This window comes from Calidris pugnax, unplaced genomic scaffold, assembly GCF_001431845.1.
Source record: "Calidris pugnax isolate Ruff unplaced genomic scaffold, ASM143184v1 scaffold189, whole genome shotgun sequence".
NCBI lineage: Eukaryota > Metazoa > Chordata > Aves > Charadriiformes > Scolopacidae > Calidris > Calidris pugnax.
In genome coordinates, this window is record NW_015091069.1 from 1,110,651 (window position 1) to 1,130,066 (window position 19,416).

The 19,416-nt window shown below is 40.5% G+C and overlaps 1 protein-coding gene across 3 annotated transcripts in view; it reads right to left on the reverse strand.

Moving 5' to 3' along the window:
* The window catches only part of RASSF8 (Ras association (RalGDS/AF-6) domain family (N-terminal) member 8), a 103,138-nt gene that overhangs the window by 30,579 nt on the left and 53,143 nt on the right, over nucleotides 1-19,416 (reverse strand). The window lies entirely within an intron of this gene.

The following is a 19,416-nucleotide window of genomic DNA, read 5'->3' on the forward strand; positions in this document are numbered from 1 at the left end:
AAGTGGCAGAATCCCCTCTCTGGACCTGCTGGCAACGCATCTTTTGATGCAGCCCAGGATGGGATTGGCCTTCTGGGCTGCAGCTGCCCACTGCCTGCTCATGTCCAGCTTCTCATCCACCAGCACCCCCAAGTCCCTTTCCTCAGGGCTGCTTTCTAATACCTCCCCCCCTGGCCTGTACTGATGGTGAGGATTGTTCCAGCCCAGGTGCAGAACCTTGCATTTGCTCTTGTTGAACCTCATGAGGTTCACCTGGGCCCACCTCTCCAGCCTGTCCAGGTCCTTTTGGATGACATCCCGTCCCTCTGGTGTATCGACAACACCAATCCTTTATATACTGCCCAGATGTGGCAAGGGACTGGGTATAGAAACTTTCAGTGCTTGTTCAGTAATTCCTAGCAGGTCGTGGCACAGCAAAACCGAGGGGGAGACAGTTTTAATTACAGCCATCCATGAGATCCAGCCTTGCTCTCCGTACAGAAGCAGCCGAAGGTTCCTAGTCCCAACAAACCTGTGGCTTTAGTACCAAAGCTGGAAAACCCAGAAAGGAAAGCAAGCAGATGGACGGGTTCTTTCTCCAAAACAAGGAAAAAGAAAAGGGAAAGTGTTGTAGAGGGGGGTTTGACCACTGCCAACACTTTGAGGGTTCTGTAAGGAAAGATGCTTTGACTAAAGTGTTATCCTAGGGTTTTCCACAGGCACTGCAACAATACTAACCCAAAAAGCCAGCCATGCTATTTGGGCGAGCCAGTTCCTGCTTTTGAGTTGAAATAACACCAAAGTCACATCAGCTGCTATGGTGTACTGGCTCCCAATTTCCTTTTAAAAAAGAAAATTCCCGAAGTTTGTAAATGGAAAAAGTGTTCAGAGAGTTGCTTTCTTTTCTGAAACTAAAAAAAAAAAATCCCATGAGTCCAAAAGTCTGCTTCTTCAATCAAATGCCAGAAAAACTTTGCAGCACAGAACTAAAGTTAGAAATCTAGGAAGTTAGGCTAGGACTTAGCCATTTGCCCTCTGCTATCTTGTTACCAACAGTCAAGCTGCTCAAGGGTTATCTAGTGTTAACTTCAAGATTAATTACTGATCTGAATTCTAGTGGTTTTGCTATGGGCTGAGATCTTCCAGGAGCTGCTTTTCTTCTGCATAAACAGATCCACTGGCATCACGGCTCACAAACATCTCTACCTAGAACTCCTGAGATGCTGAATTTCAAAAATTTTCAAGTAACAACTCCAAGAAGAATTGGCTTAAAAATAATTTAAAAAAAAAACACCCCCAAATAAAAAACAAACCACTAATAATGGTGATATTCTTTAAAAAAGCCCAAACAACAACAAAAGTAACAAGCAAAAAACCTAGTGACAGGGCTGGGTTATTTAAGGAGATAGAAGAAAAATAAACCATGATAATACGATAAAGGAAGCTCATGGATAAAGTGATAAAACTAAAGACTATTATTTATGAATTAAGTACCAGGAAAATGGGTAATACAGGAATAGAGTAAAAGGAATCTGAAAGCTATTTAGAGGAGATTACTAAAGGCAAGCAGGGCATGGTTACACAAGAAACATGAAATCTGATGATGCTGATGGATTTAACGGAACTGCACACAGAGGCAGAAACGGTGCAGGAAAAAACTACGCAAATATTTAGTACAATTGCTGTTTACAGTCTAATCAGGGCTGCTTTCTCCCAGTGAAGTGAACATTTTGTTCTGCATGAAAAAGAGGTACTAGTGCAGCCCTCCAGCCAGAGCGGGAAGATGATTTCCCTTCCACCACCAAACACTTCATCCAGTGTCTGACGAGTACGAAGATGTGATCCAGGAGACACAGAAGTACAGGCCTTTAAGGGATCAGTAAGCACCTGCAACCCCAAAGAGTCACAGAGCTTCAAGAAACATTTTCCCACATAAAGTGACACACTTCAAAGAAAACTAGTATCTGCTTAAGTATTAACAGTGTACAAATAGAGAAACACTTCAGCCAGGTAACACCGTTTTAATGTACCAATAAACTAAGCAGAAGAAAGCTTTTTACTAGCTTTTAATGTAACAGTGACTGAGAAAACACCTAACAGGCCCCACCAGTGACCTCCGTTGTTCATTCCTGGGCCAGCTCTCTTCACAAATAAACAGACCTCACATTCCAAGCACAGCTGTAAGGAACTTTATTAATTAACTTAATATCTTGCTGAGAGTTGAACAGTTCAGATTTACTGGCACACAAAAAAAGTCCTCCCTCCATGTGACAACGCACACGTCAGCAAAGCATCCAACAGCTCTAATTGTTTTTCTGTCTGTCAACATCCAAAGTATTATCTCAATTTAGCAAGCCAGCAAGTACATTTTTCCCCCCCCGTCAGCACACAATGTACAGTCTTGTATTGAGTGCAGATCAGGTTTGGTCATTTGTTTTCCTACCATCCATTTTTAACAGAAAAAAAAAAAAAAAAGACTGAAGAGAGGCATCATTTAATAATGAAGTATGTGCTGACACTTCCAGTTTTGAAAACAACATCCACCAAAGCGACAAATGATCCCAACAAAGTGTCTTTGAAACAGGCCGCGCTCAGGAGAAACAGTCCCATTCATTTTCTTACAGGGCAAATAGTTTTAATAGACTAAATAGCAATAGCAAAACAATAAAAGCAGCCCACGGCGTGTGCTTCTGCCAGAGCAACCTACGGGGCTGAGTCCCAGGGCTGCGGCCCCACAAGCCCTGATGGGATGCTGTCAGAGATCCCTCAGTCACTAAAACCAGGACACACACAGACTTTAGCAACTCCTGATCTACGTGCTGAAATCCCTGTGTCTCCTCATAATTTCTAAGCAAAGCTAATTTATAATAAGTCTAGAAAAAATTAATGAGTTTGATTTCTAGGACTGCAGTAGCAGTTTACAGAGGAGTCTGAAAACCAGAAAATCTTTTGGCCACGTGTCTATCTCTGCTTCCAAATATTGACACCTTTTTCTTAGCTTTTGCTTTTCCTTCTTATCTATTCAGTTCTCTGTTTGCTGACAGTTAACTCATGTATCCTTATTAGCTTCTTTGTCTTCCTGAGGGTCATTTTGACAGCCCCTAATACATTTTTCAACTGAAGTCTGTGTCCAGATGCACACCATGCTTTCGCAATAGAGAAGACAAAATCACCCATACCTCCCACACTGAACCAAATTCTCTCTGAAGCACTGGAAAGGGGTGGTGAGCAGGGCAAAGTAACTTAAGGTTAAGGTTTCACATTCAAAACCAGTTCACCTTATGCATAACTTCTTATTTTAACAATAATTGGGAATAGGAATGCAAAGCTGATTTACTGAGGAGAGGTACACAAGCCAAAGCACGCCTCTGAATACAGCTTCCCCCCAGTTTTTCAGGGATCAGCTCCATAGTGACAGGTACTTCTGACTGGAGCCAAGCATTAGAAACCTGACATCCCCCAGCTCCTTCCTCCCCCACCTCTCTCCCATGTGCTTTTTGTTCTCCCCTACCTTGCCTGAAGCACCTCCTCAATTAAGCTGTTTGCCATGCTTAAAAAAAATTTTCCCTAGATTCTCCTTTTATCCTAACTGGCTGATGATATCTTACTGTTTCAGATATTTGTTCATTTTTTAAGTGTAAAGAAAAATTCATTAAAATAATAATATAATTCATTCATTTTATATATACACACACACACACACATATGCAACATCCCCCACCTTTCCTTGAGCTACAGCTTTTTTAGCACAGAAAAGTCAGATTGGAAATCTCTCTTCTGGTGAGAACTGGCCAGAAAAAATTATTGATTTCTTTTCTTTTGGGGGTGGGGAGTGAGAAAGAGGAGGTAAACAAATCATTTACACTTTTTGTCATCTCTTTTAAAGATAAATTTTATTAATGGCAACTATCAAGTGAGTGATTAGTTGAAATAATTCTTCCACCTTGAAAACTGTATTTTTATCTCTAGTATTTTATTTTAATTCTCAGTCTGATCTCTGACTTCAGATGCTTTTTGGAGCATCTTCTTCCCTCGCAATGTTTTGCTCTCAGCCCTTGCATCTCTTGATTTTTTGTTGTCCATTGTTCTAAGTCATCTTTGTCCAATATGTAATTTGTTTCCTTTTCAGACACACAGAAACAAGCAACTGCTATCTCAAAGGCCTCAGCACAATCTCTCTCTTCCTCTCCTTCCCCTTTTTTCCCCCACCAGTCAACAAAAAGGATGGAGGCTGAACTGAGTCTTTGCTGTCCCTGATGACTTTTAAGGAGTTAGCTGAAGGCCATACAGTACATCAAGATCATCAGTGCTCTTCCTCCACTGTTATCAGTTTGCTTCGTTAAGCTGGCTCATGGTTACAAGTAACAAATTGAAGAAACTCAAGATACCATTTAGCAGTGATTTAACTGCAGCACAAATCAGGATTCACCAGGTTGGGAGCTGCAGTACAGGAGATGAGATAGCTAGAAAGCTTCATGACCACAGATTGTGCCTAAAATTCACATACCTACACAGGAAACTAAGTTCTAACCCACTGTCACCGACACATATTGATGACTCAGAGTTGATGCTTTCAAAACCCATCACATTCTGTCACACCTTGTATCTTGACTCACAATTTTAAAGCCACAAGGCTTGACCCAACTGGGTTCCATAACACTTTCAAATCACCACACAATGTCTGAAAGAAAACAAACCAGCAGGTGACCTAACAAGACAGATGGTTTATTAATGTTTCTTTGTATGTGGTCACTGTTAAGAACATAACCTTGCGTTTTTAACAGTAAGTTTCACATTCTCATATTTGAATTAATTCAACAGGACCAACTCTGAAATTAATACTCTCCCTTCCCTAACATTAGATATAAAAAGCATCTGAACTCCACATAGACTTGAGGTACAAAAACCCAAGGGCATTTTGGAGACGGTGACAGCCTTCAAGTCAGAGAGTCCCAAGGACCTTTGCTTCTAACTTGATTTCAGTCATACAATTTCAAAGCAGAAGTTCAAAACTTGAGTTAAGAGCATTCTATTTATGATATGGACCAGCAAACCAAAACAGGACGTAATACAATGCTTACTTTCAGCTCTTGAGACCGACAGGATTTATTTTGATACTAGTCTGAATCCAGTTCAAGCAGGCTTCATCACTAAATCCCAGCCTTGAATCTGTGTCAGGATTAGGACTGAAGTATCATCCTGTAGGTGGTTTTACACGAAGCGCTCCTTTTCTTCGCTCTGTATCCCAGCTACTAACAAACAAAACTATCAATATGAAACATCACAATCCTGCTAGAGAGGCAGGACCCAATGGACCCATCCTAGAAAGCCTTACTGCTCACCACAGTTCTAGGATGGGTAGGACAGTTGGTAGCAGCACAGCAGAGGTTAAGACAGCAGCTGGCATGCATTTCATTCTATGGCAGATGAATAACCTTTTCCAGATATGTTAGCAAAAGAGACTACACTGAGTATAAATTCTGGGACACACAGCTCAAAGGAGTCATATACATTAAAGAAACATCTCATGATTCATCATCTCAAGTCAACTGGCATACATTTACTACACCATAATGTCTTCCAAAGCCCTGTAAGTACTCGTCCTTCATTAGTATAAAACATATAGTGCAGCTGAGAAAATAGCAGCCACAACTTTATGAATAACAGCAACATTAAGTGGAAGTCACATTTATACATCTCTAATATGGTCTAAATACTGCGTGGGAGAGAAAAAAAAAACAAAACAAAGAGCAGAGGAACAAGCAAACTACTTCATTGTAAGAGAAACACTTATATGAAAGCTACAATACACACAGCTCACTTCAAAGTTGCCTTACACCTCGAGATGCCCCAGCTTCAAAGGAAAGAAAAGAGGCCATTCTCTCAGCTGGTTTCAAGGAAGACCAAGCCCCAACCCGTTCAACATTTCCCTTACAGTTCGCCTGCAAACACTTAAAAGCCAGTGATTGAAGACAGTTGTGTGCAACTGCCAATATTGACACCAACAGCAATGAGGTCATCTGCTCTGTTTTGGCAAGAACTGGCTTAACTCTTGGTCTTGTAAGGCCAAATCTGTTCTTTACACTTCAGTCAAGCCCGTGAGCAACATTTGCTGTGCTTTGTCATTTGACTACAGCCACCCCAAGACACAGTTGTCTCAAGTGTGACTTACTCCTCACATTTCAAGATATAGACCAAACCCCAACATTTTCTTCCACTACATTAGGGGGAAAGTTGCATGTAAAAGGAGCCCATTTCTCCACTTCAGTGCTGCTAGATGCAAAACATAAAATACATCCTACAATTCAAATTTAAATTGATATTTCAATTATCTAAAGTTTTAAGTCAACTAAGTATATGGTTTGAAGCCATGGTACTACATGACTACTGAAAAGGAATCTCACTGTAATTAAATTAAACTCCTGAAACAGAAATAAGGTGAGGCACTTTCAACTTAATCAACATGACTGTTTTAAAAAATTATAATCTCAAAGCTTTATTCAGAGAGTGGCTACATTATTCGTTAAACATTACCTAAGAGATTTCATGTCACCCTCTTGGCAACCTAGAAAAGTCTGCAAGACAGAACAGAACATATGAGGGTCTGGAGAATAAGTCTTATGAGGAGAGGCTGAAGGAGCTGGGGGTGTTCAGCCTGGAGAAGAGGAGGCCGAGGGGAGACCTTCTCGCACTCTACATCTCCCTGCAAAGAGGGTGTAGAGAGGTGGAGGGCGGTCTTTTCTCCCAAGTCCCAGGCCATGGGACAAGAGGAAACGGCCTCAAGTTGTGCCAGAGGAGGTTCAAGCTGGATATTAGGGAAGAATTTTTCCATGGAAAGGGTTATTAAACGTTGGAATGAGCTGCCCAGGGAAGAGGTTGAGGCCCCACATCCCTGGGGGTATTTAAAAGATGGGTTGACGTAGTTCTCAGTAACATGGTTTAGTGATGGTTTTTTTATCAGAGTTAGGTTGATGGTTGGACTAGATGATCTGAAAGGTCCCTTCCAACCTAGACAATTCTATGATTCTATATTTCTACAAGGAGTCTCTAAACAGTTTAGGAAAGTAAGAGAAATGAGTTGGGGGGAATACATCCCTTTCTAAAATTTACATTAGGCTATGCTTACTTCCATATTTCCCCAAGCACAAAAGAACTTATGTGCTTCTTCTGTTCTCCATTTATAGGACTCGGCTGGCTCACGAATTTCTCCTGTCTAGACAATTGTGAGTTTGGGTAATTTTATTAATTAGAGCAACATCTGAGTTAATCATAATACACAGCAATAGCTTAATGACTAATATACTCTAACTGCATTACTTAATTCCCCTAGTCCTGTTTTCAGTACTGTGGTGGTCCTACAGCCAGCTCTAAGCCTAGTCTACACTACTTTGGCCAACTGGCTGCACATGTGGATCTGCAACACGACCCCAGGAGAAAAGTACACTTAGGTATCTATGCTCTATTCAGCTAATAATTTTAGGGAACTTGTTACACACTTTGGCTAAAACTCACTTAAGAGATCCAAAACTCACTGGGAGGGGCAAGAAGTGTAGAGATGAGTAACATCACTATAGACACACTTCCCTTTGGAAAGCTGTCTTACCAAGATCACACGTGGCATTCACAGAATGACCCAGCAAAGAGCTCTTCAGGAAAAACACAGTCCTATGCTAAAAAAAAATGACAGCAACTAAACATAAGCCACAGTCTGCATTACTACTGGAAAACGGCCATTAGGTCAATTCCATAAAGCAAGGAGGAAAAAATAAAAAAGTTTTCATTTTCCTGTTCCTACTTTCTTTGTATATTGCAAAAATTTGTAAGCCAGCCTCAGCTTCCACTTATCAATTCCTCCCTATTTTCACACACTGTCTACATTTTGTACCTCCTGAGATACGGCCTTTCATTACAGGCTTTCATCTCAAGTCTTAATGACTGCATCTTCCTCCACACTGCACCCTCAGCAATCCCACCGTGTCCATTTGCCCGGTATGATGATGGCAGGATGGTTTTCTGGAGTCAGCAGACTTACCAAAACCAGAGAGAGCGAAGCAGCCCTCCCCTGTCTCCAGTACACTAGACATGATCTACTTATTTTCATTCAGGAAGTCCTTCCTCACTCATCTCCACTCCTCATATATTTTTCCAAGCGAACTGTACAACTTCATGGCTCATTTGCAAAACTCGCCTCAGACATGTCCATAGAAAAGAAACTCCACCAAGTTATGGGTTAAATCTCCTTGTTATTCTCCTTCAAATTCTCCCTTTACCTACTCTCTGTAGGTGCTGCTCTGCACAGCACCTACCAAAACACAACGGATCAACAGGTGGCACGTGGTGACCCTACTGCTTTTCAGGCAACCGATCTTATTCTACTTATCTCCATGTGCCCTACAGACAACTTGGTTGTTGTCTGGGGTACCAGACAACGGGGTACCTTCCTTTAGGGGGTTCTATTGCCTTGGAGTCATCTGCTCCAAGAGCTCCCAGAAAGCATCCAGTGGATTGGCAACTTAATTGAGCCTTTTAGGAGTATATTTGTCCCACCACAAGGAATTTTAGCATCATTCCTCCTCTCATGGTCAGTCTTCACAATATGTCTTTGAACTTCATTACGAGATGCTTGGGATGCCATGCCCTGGTACTGAAGAGCATACAGCCCAAGTTAAACAAACCAGCAGCTCAGCTGCTCCATACTGCTGGGGGAAGAGCTGAACATGCTCATGTTCTCTCTGGGTTACCATCACACTGCTTAGGAAGTACAAAGTCCAGCTTGCATTAGTTTTTTTGTTGGGTTTTTTTTTATTGTTTGTTTGATTCATTTTTGGCGTGAGTTTTTTGTTTTGTTGTTTTGGTTTTTTGGTGTTTTTTTTAAAAAAAACAAAAACAAAACAAAAAATGTGAGTTTTTTGTTTTGGTTTTTTGGTGTTTTTAAAAAAAAACAAACAAAAAAACCCAGAAAATTCCATTAGGATATTTGTCATTTCCCCTGTTTGCTCTTACCAAACCTCAAAAATAGCATCCATTTCTGTGGAGCACTCCTCTCCACAGAAACAGGCTGTGTTAGTCTGTCAGCCTGTGTTAACCATTAGCAGCAGGGAATGAGTTAATAGACAGGATTAAGGATTTAGAACTTTGAGACAGATCTTAACAAAAAGAGCCTGGCCAGTTTTCTTTTGAATGAGAAGTGGTTGCTGGTATTTTTAATCTTTATTGATATGCAGCTACGGAAGCATACAATACCAGGTAACATTAGGAGGCCAGGACAGCTTATTAAGCACAATTACCTGGCACATAATCTAAATACTGGAAAGAATGCAATGCAAAGTACCTACAGAAAGTTTCTGCTACTTGGAAGACAGTGAGCAAATAAAGACCTGAATTATCTAAAATATAAAACATTAACGGGTCCAGACATCCAAAATACGACATTTAAATAAAAATAAAAAACAAAACCCCCAATTACATAAGTAAAATATATCAGAAAATAGAATGGAAGTAGTTTGTTGGTTTTTTTAATGAGCAAATTGAAGTGTCACATTAAACAACAATCAAATTACCCATGTGCTTCTAAGCATCTTTATCAAAAAGAATTATCTATTCCTCTAAAGAAGGTTGTTAGGCATTAGCAATCCTGGGGAACAGTTCAACATTCTTTGTTAGGACATCTTTAGCACAGTTACATATCAAGTTTTCTTGGGTTTCCATTCAAAATAGAGTGCACAATTGAGTTTTACATCATATGCATGTCATGCAGGCCAGCTTAAAAAAAAAAAAAAAAAAACCAATGCAAGTCCTTGGGACACCTGCATTACTGAAGAGGTGACAATAAAGGCCTATGGTTTCAATAGCAACTAATTTAAGATGATTCACATAGCACATGTTTCTATGTGTTTCAAGAGGCTTTAACTTCCAAGAAGTGCTGAGGCCTCAGGCTCTGCAACTTCAACCACTTCAACACCTCAAATGGAATGGCCCAAAACCAATGTACTTCAATGACTCAAAAAATTGATCTCATTTGCTAAGATCTCCATCTTCTGTTTTTATTCTGCTTAAGGTTTTCACTCCATATTTTCATTCTAAGGGCAAACCATCTTTGTGTTAATTATTTTAGATGAGTGAACTTCAAGTTTTTCAAGGAACTCCTGGCAATTTAGTAATGTAAAGAACCTTCCTCCTCCTGCTTTCTTCTCTCCTTCTCATTTATAGAGATAGCTTCTACTGTCACCATCCCTCCTCACAAAATAATGGCATTGTGACAAAGTCCAATATGCAAAGAACAGGGTTCTGGAACCAACACTGACTTAAATCTTCATTACCTTCTCCCTTTTCCTTTTCTTATTCCTTTCTCCTACTGCATAAACAATGCAGCCATTGGTATAGACAGAGCTGAGCTACCTCCACAACAGCAGAATAAGGCAATATAATAATTGAAAACATATTTTGCAGCTTGATAGACATACAACAACATACATACAACAGACGTAGTTGTTACGATTAACTTTATATTAAAGGCTGTTGTATAATACAAAAGGAATGTATTAGGATCATTACAGTAATTTAATGATTATCTGCTAGAAATCAAGTATGACAAACTGGGCACTGTGATAGAAAACGCAATGGCAGTTCCTTTCATTTCATGATTCTGCTTCTCAATGCATCTGTGACCATTCCAAACCACAAACCAGAACTGGATTGCTCAAACCTTTACCATTTTAGAGTGGAATGTCCTTACATAAACACAGTAAAGGCACATACACATAAAGGTACCCCCTGCTTCAGTCCTTTGGAAGGTAGTTTCTGAAGGGTTGTCTGGCAATTTCTTCAGAATCCGCTAACCCCTGGCAATGGTACAGACCAAACTTCCAAGCTAGAAGATATAAATACGTCAGTATACCCAAAACAACTTTGGAAGCAGATCCAACAGCAGCTAGACTGCTGAGGCTCTGGTGCTTTCCAGCGACACAGGGGATGGCTGCACCATCCCAGAGGAAGGATGAGATGGGTGGGTAACTGTTGGCCAGGTAACTATTTTGCTCTGATGTGCACGAGTTATGAAGTGGAGCTGCACGTTATGAATTGGAGAACTGGTGAGTTAGAAACCTCATTAATTAAGTGATGAATTAGTGAATCCACATGTTAGACTAGTCTCTACAAAGAGCACTGAACTCTTGTTTATCATGTCTGTTTGTTTCCTTTTCTAATGAGCTCATAAAATAAAGCTTAATTTATAGAGTATGTTGTCCTATAAATTTGAGGGATGCAAATGGAATACGAGAGCTACAGACTGATATTGATAAGAAAAGAACAACCTCTTCACATTGTTCCAATCACAAAGTTTTGACTGGCTTCCTATTTTTGCTTTTAGAAGCAATATAGATCAGCAATATTTTGAAAAAAAGAGGATTAAATCTGCTCTCAATGGAAGAAATCCTGCATGACCTAAAAATTACAGTAATGTCACTTTTAATGTGTTTTCACCTCAATTTGTGTGTATTCCCTCCTCGACATACTGACCAGCCTAAACTTTGACCAGGAACTGCTACTATCATTGCCTGAGAATTCATCTGCGTCTATGCAACCAGCACAGATAACAGCAGATAGTTTGGATTTCTCTGCAAAATGAAATAATGTTGCAAACAATTACAAGAAGAAAAGTACAATCAAAACTTTCAGCTTTTATTTTCACTGCCAGCCAGTCTCTGCCTGGAGACAAAGCAGTTTGCTTTCACTGCAGTATCTGCATTCTTTGTAGGTGGTCAAGCCTGTTGTTCTCTCAGGGGAATAAAGAAAAATTCTATGCATGGAAACTTCTGGGTTTCCAACCCTCTATGTGGGAGTAGTCTGTAGAAGAGAAAACCTTTAATTAAAAACAACTTTGGAGCTGAAGTCCTGCTTGTTCAACTATTTGCAGTCCCTCCACTTAAAAAAGCTCCCTGGGATCCTAGATACAGGTAGGTGAAACTGAGCTAACCAAACTTGAGAGCCTTCAATGTCAGTAATATACTTTCTTGCTTTAGTACTTCTTTAATACTAGGTGTATCCAGAGACAGAGTATAATACCACCAAATAGTTCAGAAATCTTTGCTTTCACAAAGCTAAGGCACATTCAACTACAGCATAAAGCTTTACTCAGGCAATCTCATGCATTTCACTAAAGAAATGAAAAAAAGTAAAAGAACAGTGTCACTTCATCTGAATTCCACTGCCAGGGCCGGGGTCACACTGTTTCCATGGGCAAACACCATGTGGTATATCCTGCACTTTGCTGACAAGAAGCAATCTAATACTAGGCTTCTGAATCCTAAACAAACAATATTGTAATTCACTGTCAGCTGCACATTAACTGCTGTGCTTTGTCAAAACATACTTTTAAGGATAAACACGCTAGGAAAACCTGCAGGAAAACAGATCAGACGCTAGCCCTGCCTGAGTTCTAATGCTTTCTTCCACATGCCATCACGCCTCAGATATTACCCTTGCAGAAAGGCAAAAGCAAATGGGGGCATGAGTTCTTACCTTTACATCAGAACAAAGACACTGCTGCACGAGCACTTTGAAGAGTATTATTTAGAATAACAGTGTCAGAACAAATATCTGAGCAGCATGGTTTCAGGCTTGAAACCAAACCCCAGCAGATAGTACTCCAACTTCCAGAACGGACAGGAAAGCTTTAGAATCACAGAATCACAGAATCTTCTAGGTTGGAAGAGACCTTAAAGATCATCTTGTCCAACTGTCAACCTGACTGACAAAAATAGTCACCCACACAACAAACAAGAAGCATCATCACTAAACCATCCCTCCCAGCACTACATCAACCCGTCTTTTGAACACCTCCAGGGATGGGGCCTCAACCACCTCCCTGGGCAGCCCATTCCAATGCCTGATAACCCTTTCAGTGAAAAAACTTTTCCTAATATCCAGCCTGAACCTCCCCTGGCGCAACTTGAGGCCATTTCCTCTCGTCCTGTCGCCTGTGACTTGAGAAAAGAGACCGACCCCCACCTCTCTACACCCTCCTTTCAGGGAGTTGGAGAGAGCAATAAGGTCTCCCCTCAGCCTCCTCTTCTCCAGGCTGAATAACCCCAGCTCCCTCAGCCTCTCCTCATAAGACTTATTCTCCAGACCCCTCACCATCTTTGTTGCCCTTCTCTGGACCCGCTCCAGCACCTCCATGTCTTTTTTGTGGTAGGGGGCCCAAAACTGGACACAGCACTCGAGGTGAGGCCTCACCAGTGCCGAGTACAGGGGGACAATCACCTCTCGGGCCCTACTCCCCACACTGTTCCTGACACAGGCCAGGATGCTGTTGGCTTTCTTGGCCACCTGGGCACACTGCTGGCTCATGTTCAGCCTATGAAAAAAACACTATTTAAGACAGCAATGAGCAATACTGACTGGAAGTGACTCTGTAGCGACAGTCTCTGGTAAAGACAGCCCAAGAGCAAGGCTTCCTCACAGGGATGCTGAACATGGCTTCATTCTTTGTGGGCTCCAGGAATGGACTTCATAAAACCTGCAGTGCCAGAGCCCCCTACTCACCCCAGCGTAAGGACACAGGTAAATCTCCAGGGACAGCCACAGAGCCTCAGGATGTCCCAACACTCCAGAGACAGATGCACTTGCAAATGCCTCCCTCTGGCCTTCAGGCTCTTCAGTCAGACTGTGTGAGGATGGCGAACATTCACAGCTCAAAGTCTTTCTCAGGAATTTTAGTTCCTAATTCTTTCTTTTGGATTTGAATACTAGACCCAGGGACAAGGAGGAGACCATACGCAGTAGCTCAGAGCATTTACCCCTGAACTGGGAGAGCAGGGTACTAGACTTTTCTTTGTTTGAAGGTCCTCAAACCTCATCTTTTACTTTCAGATAAGTATTATGTTAGATGATGCCATGTATCATTCCTCTTCTTGTCCTGAAGCAAAAAAAAACAAACCCCAATGTACATGAGACTGTGGAAAAAGCAAAAAATAGAAAAAGTAAAAAATAGATGCATAACCCTGCATGAGTTGTTCAATAATAAGAAAAAACCTGAAAGTTAAACTTTTATTAAAAAACCCAACCATTTAGTATTCTGAAAGTATTAACCCAAGGGAGGAAAGAAAGCCTGAAGAGACACACCTTCACACTATAATTTCCCTGATAATCTTTTAGACTTTTGATATTGTAATATACCATGGGAACAGCAAATTTTGAAGAAAGCACACCACAAAGCAAAAGAATGTATAAGTTTCATTTTAGGACGTGTTTTGGACAAGTGCTGGATCACCTAGTCCAGTCTCAGAAGTTCTCTCCATCCCAAATTGCTCTATGATTCTTATTACCTGTCAACGTACAACGGCAGGTTAATACAAACACATGCACATTAACTGGGAAGTGACACAGGCAGTGCTGAGCTTACCTGAAGCAACTTTTAAGTCATGAATCAAGTAAGACTGCTTGAATTAATTAGCACCACAAACTGTTATAAAGTTCTGATTTCAGCATCCAGGGAGCAGTTGGAACAGTTAAACCTTCTGTCCTGTTAACAGATAACTATTAGGATTTCTTGTTTCTGCTGACACTTCTCCTTGTGATGTTGCAAGATGAGAAGAAATGTAGAATGAAGCCAAATATAATTGGTAGATAATGTTCAGGATCCAGTCTTTTTTTGTCTTTTTTTTTTTTTAAACAAAACAAAACAAAAACCTTTCTTGCAGAGGTCAAGTTGCCCTTCAAGTACTTCATGAAATAAAATTTTGCCTTGAAGCTCAAACCTAGTTATGCAACCTATGGTTAGTTTCAACCTTGAAGTTGTCTCTGTCAGACAGAAGTGTCAAGGATGTTGCCTTGGCACAAGCCATAGTGGAAAACACTCGTTTTCTCAAATGGAGGGAGTCTTACCACAGAACAACGGTATTTTCACACTCACTGGAAAACAAGATTCCCCCTAAAACTTTTGAAATAGTCCAGTATGAAGAATTTTTTATTCACATAAAGCTTACGAGATCTGCACAAAACCTTCTTAACTTCCTTACGTCCTGTGGCTTTAGTGACAGCTCATTGCAAGAAGATGTGGAAAGCGACAAAAACCGCACCAGTGAAGGTACAGACTGAGATTCTGGCTCCAAGATCCTTAAACTGGCCTAGGACAACACCTTTGTAGAGACTACAGGAAATCTCTTCCAGAGGTCAACCTCCAGTCTCAATATTTAGCCAGCATTGGCACTCACAGAAACCCCAAACCCTACACTCCAAATCCTCTGCCTGACTCCTGAGAGAACATAAAGCCTAGTTATGCACAGGTATTTGCTCACTGCAGCAAGAGAAAGCAGAAGAAAATGCAAAATGCTGAAGCACAGTGTAAAGCCTAATTAAAAACAGGGAACCTTAATTCAGTTCAAATCCAGTTTAGCATAAATCACTGCCAATGGAACTTATAGTCTAAACTATCAAACCAGCACGACCTCCCACTCACTTAACAGAGGAATCAATCCAAGTCAGGCCAAATGTCAGATGCTGGGGAGCACGGGATTGCAGGACAAAGTGTCGAGACACACACAAGTTAAATAGTGAAGTGAACATAACAAAAACCTAACAGAACTGCTAAGGGAACGCTGCAGCACTCAAACCCTCCCAGCTTAAAGCTAGAGAATGCAGCATCAGAATCACTTGCCCAAGCTTATCCAGACACACACACAGCTCAGCCTCCAGTTTACCTCTGGTTTCCCACAGAAAGGCAGATGGCAGCTTTAGAAACACTGCAAGGGGAACTATTGCTACTTTGCTTTCTCTAATTAAATAAAAATTAAATAAAATCATACTACGTTGTAAATTCCTAGAAGTTTTCAAGTGAGTGGATACCACATCCACATGACTAATAAAACATTTTCTCCATATTCATAAGTATTTGTGCAAACTTAGCAGGTAAAGTGTTGCTGGCTTACCTAGGAGAAGGTTATGCTGTTATACTGTGTGCATGCCTTTATACCCATTTATACCCTTTTCATGCCTTTATACCCATTTATACCCTTTTCATAACCCTATTAAGGGGTCTACTGCAGCTCAAGTGCATATTATGCCAATGCTATCCATAATTCAGAACTGAGGTAAGAAAAAAACTCATGATGGATTCAATTTAGAATCTCTAACAGAATAGACTTTGCATGTCACCATAAAAAAGAGATTTTAAACCACTTGTGATAGACTATGACATGCAGGTTGTTTTCCACGATATTTTAAACCCTGTTTTTCTTTTCCTGTAAAGCACTTCTATAACATGTTCCTGGCACTGAGACAGCAAAGAGAAGTTGGCGATTTAAGTATCTCTGTAGGTATTTTTGGCACAGGAGCACCTTTCTCCCAGGAAAGTAAAGGCAATTGAGATTCAACTATAAACTGCATTACCACTTATATTTTCTAGATAAAGTTCTCTTTCCAGTTTGGCCACAGCTTTTGCTTGAGCTGCACACAGGGTAAGATTCATATAGCCACTGTGGAATTGGAAACAGAAATTTTAATGTGTTACTTGCAGAAATCTTTAATTTCCCTTAAATCATGTGGCACAAGACACATGAGCTGCAAGACAGAAACTGCTTCTGTGTGTTTTCTAGGGTTCACGTTTAAGTTTTGTGTTTTGTAGAGCCATGCTTCACTGAAGAAAATATAAAGTTCTTTAAGTATGAAGACAGCAAAGATTCACTTCTCACCCCACCCCCCCAAAAAAAACCTTTTAAAGAAATTCTTTAAGGGTATACTGAACAGATTGGACTAGAGACTGTCAACTACACAATACACTGCTAATGTCCTTTTTCTTTGTTTTGTTCTAATAAAACCATTGCACTTTTGACTACAATGTTAATCTTTCAGATACAAAATAAACATGGAAGGTGGCAACTTCTTTTCCTCCCCAAATTCTGAAATAGATTTCAGTACCAAAATGTGAAGTAATCTTAAATCTCACCAAAAAGCTTTCATTACACATACTCATCAGAAGCTAGGCTAGGAGCACTACTTCTAGTATTTTGGTTTAGCCATTACTCTTTGTTGAAAGAAATGTCTTAAGACACTTTGGTTGGAAGTTCAAGAGTCCTAACACTCTTAGGACCCCAGCACACCAGAGCAGGAGAACGGAGCATTCCAACCAGCCTCCAAAGAGCTCTGAAGACCAGGGATAGCAGGGAGATTCAAAATGGATATTAGGAAAAACTTCTTTCATAGGAGGGTAGGGCAGCCCTGGAACAGGCTAGCCAACATGGATGTGAGAACTTCCACCCCTGTAGGTTTTCAAGATGTGGCCAGGTAAAATCCACAGCTAACTTTACACTGTGTTGGTGGTGGTTTTGTTTGGGCAGGTTCTTGGACTACACGACCTCCCAAGGACCCTTCCAAACAACATTTTCTATCATCCTGTGAAAAATGCGAGAAGAGTATGAGTAGGGGAGAGGGAATTACACAGTTTGCATGTTCTGAATAGTAAGCAAAGATTTATGACTTTATTTGACAGAGACTCCCACATTGTGTTGCTTTTGAGAATCAATAAACAAATTAGAAAAACCCTTCTGAAAATCTCTGACAACACTATATTTGGCAACGATACTTCTCATGGGGCTGAAACAACCCTGTTAACATGCACATAAAGCATGTAAGGATACCTAACAACTGCCCCACCACCCCCCAGCCCAACTGCCGAGCAACTCCCATTTTTCCAAGATGTCAAATTTGAAAAAAACATTGTCATCACTGGTTACACTGAAATGCCAAGGCCACATTAATCGCTACATTAAGTTGATTGAATAAAGCTTTGTTTCTGTATTTAAAATTCCAGCGAGCTTCCTCTATCTACTATAGATTATACTTGGAAATACTTGAAAATAGCAAATAAGCTTCATCCTTGAAAGATGCTCAGTAGAATAACACATTCCAGCTTCTTGACTGTGTATCTACTTCAGATGCTAGTCTTCTGATGTTTATATAATTAATTGACCATAACCAATCATCACAACCATTTGTTTGTTTCTGTTACAGGAGGCACACCAACAGCATTTTCTCTTCAAGTATGGTTACAGCTATCTGACCCTGTCTGAGCCTCTCATGACCATAACCAATCATCACAGCCACAGCACACCAACAGCATTTTCTCTTCAAGTACGATTACAGCTATCTGACCCTGTCTGAGCCTCTTGAAATCAAGGACTTTTCTGAAGTCTTACACTTCTAAATGAAGTTAAAAACATACGGAAGAGCACTATTTTTGGAGAAAGAAACCCCAAACCTATCCACAAAAGAACATCACTGTACAGTCACTCCTCTCCCCATTTACTGAAAACCCTGTTATAGCAATGTCATTAATTATCTGCTTTCCTGTTTGGAGAGAGAGAGTTCTAAGAACATCTAAATAACATCTCAGAACTTTTTCCAGCACAGGGAAGAAGAAATGACATACACATGACAGCTATGTTTTAGTTACTCTCTTTCTACTTTTTGCATCAAAAAGGTTGCCAACAAAATCAAGCATCTAATCACGCTCCAGAAAAAGGTATCACTGTTTCAACTAATAATGGCAAACTTCTGGAGATATATATTATGACACTACATTAGTATAGCCATGTTGGAGTTTGTACTTTGCAAGTAAGCTCCTTGGATATAGTAAGAGAAGACAATGCCAATCTTCACTGCATCATCTATTAAGACCATTATGGTTTACAAGATTTCCATTCATGAACACAAAGAGAGTGTCATAAGTCTAAAATGGCTTGAACACATGCTTCACTTAATACATACTAGTAGAAATACATACAGAAAAATTAAGCATACACATAATGCCTCTTGAGAGCAAGGATCTGACTACAAACATCTTTAAAAAGATGACTTTTCTCCAAATCAGAGCAGAAGCGAAATAGAGTGCATACACCAGTTCCTTGCCAACACTCTGAGATCTTTACAGAAAAACAAAAACCCCGAGATGAGGATCTCCTATGTCCCAAGAAACTGTGCTAATCACCAGGCTACAGGATTTTGAGAAAAACTACTCCAGAGACCATGTCATTTTGTGTGCACAATGACGGCGTTCCCTCAACAAGGACTTTATACCCCAGGAACCTCCTGGAGATACTGCCACCAAGGGGAAGGGCAAAGTAACCTGTCTCAGTGTACCCAACTGAGAAGATCCAGCTGAGGAAATCCTGCTCAAATGTCCTCTGGCAAAGGAGAGGCTTAAACCTTATTTAGAAGCGTGCTCACCACTGATCTGTTAAAGAACATAATGCAATGAGTTCTGGCAGTCTAACCCTTTGCTTCCCTTCCTTACTAATAATCCAAATTGATGGGAAAGCCTGGGGGTAAAACAAAAAACTGAAAAGTTTCATTTTGCTCAAAAAGGAAAAAAAAAGGGGGGGGGGGGGGGGGGAAAAAAAAACCCCTCCCTTTTTTTTTTTTTTTTTTTTTAAAAAGGAT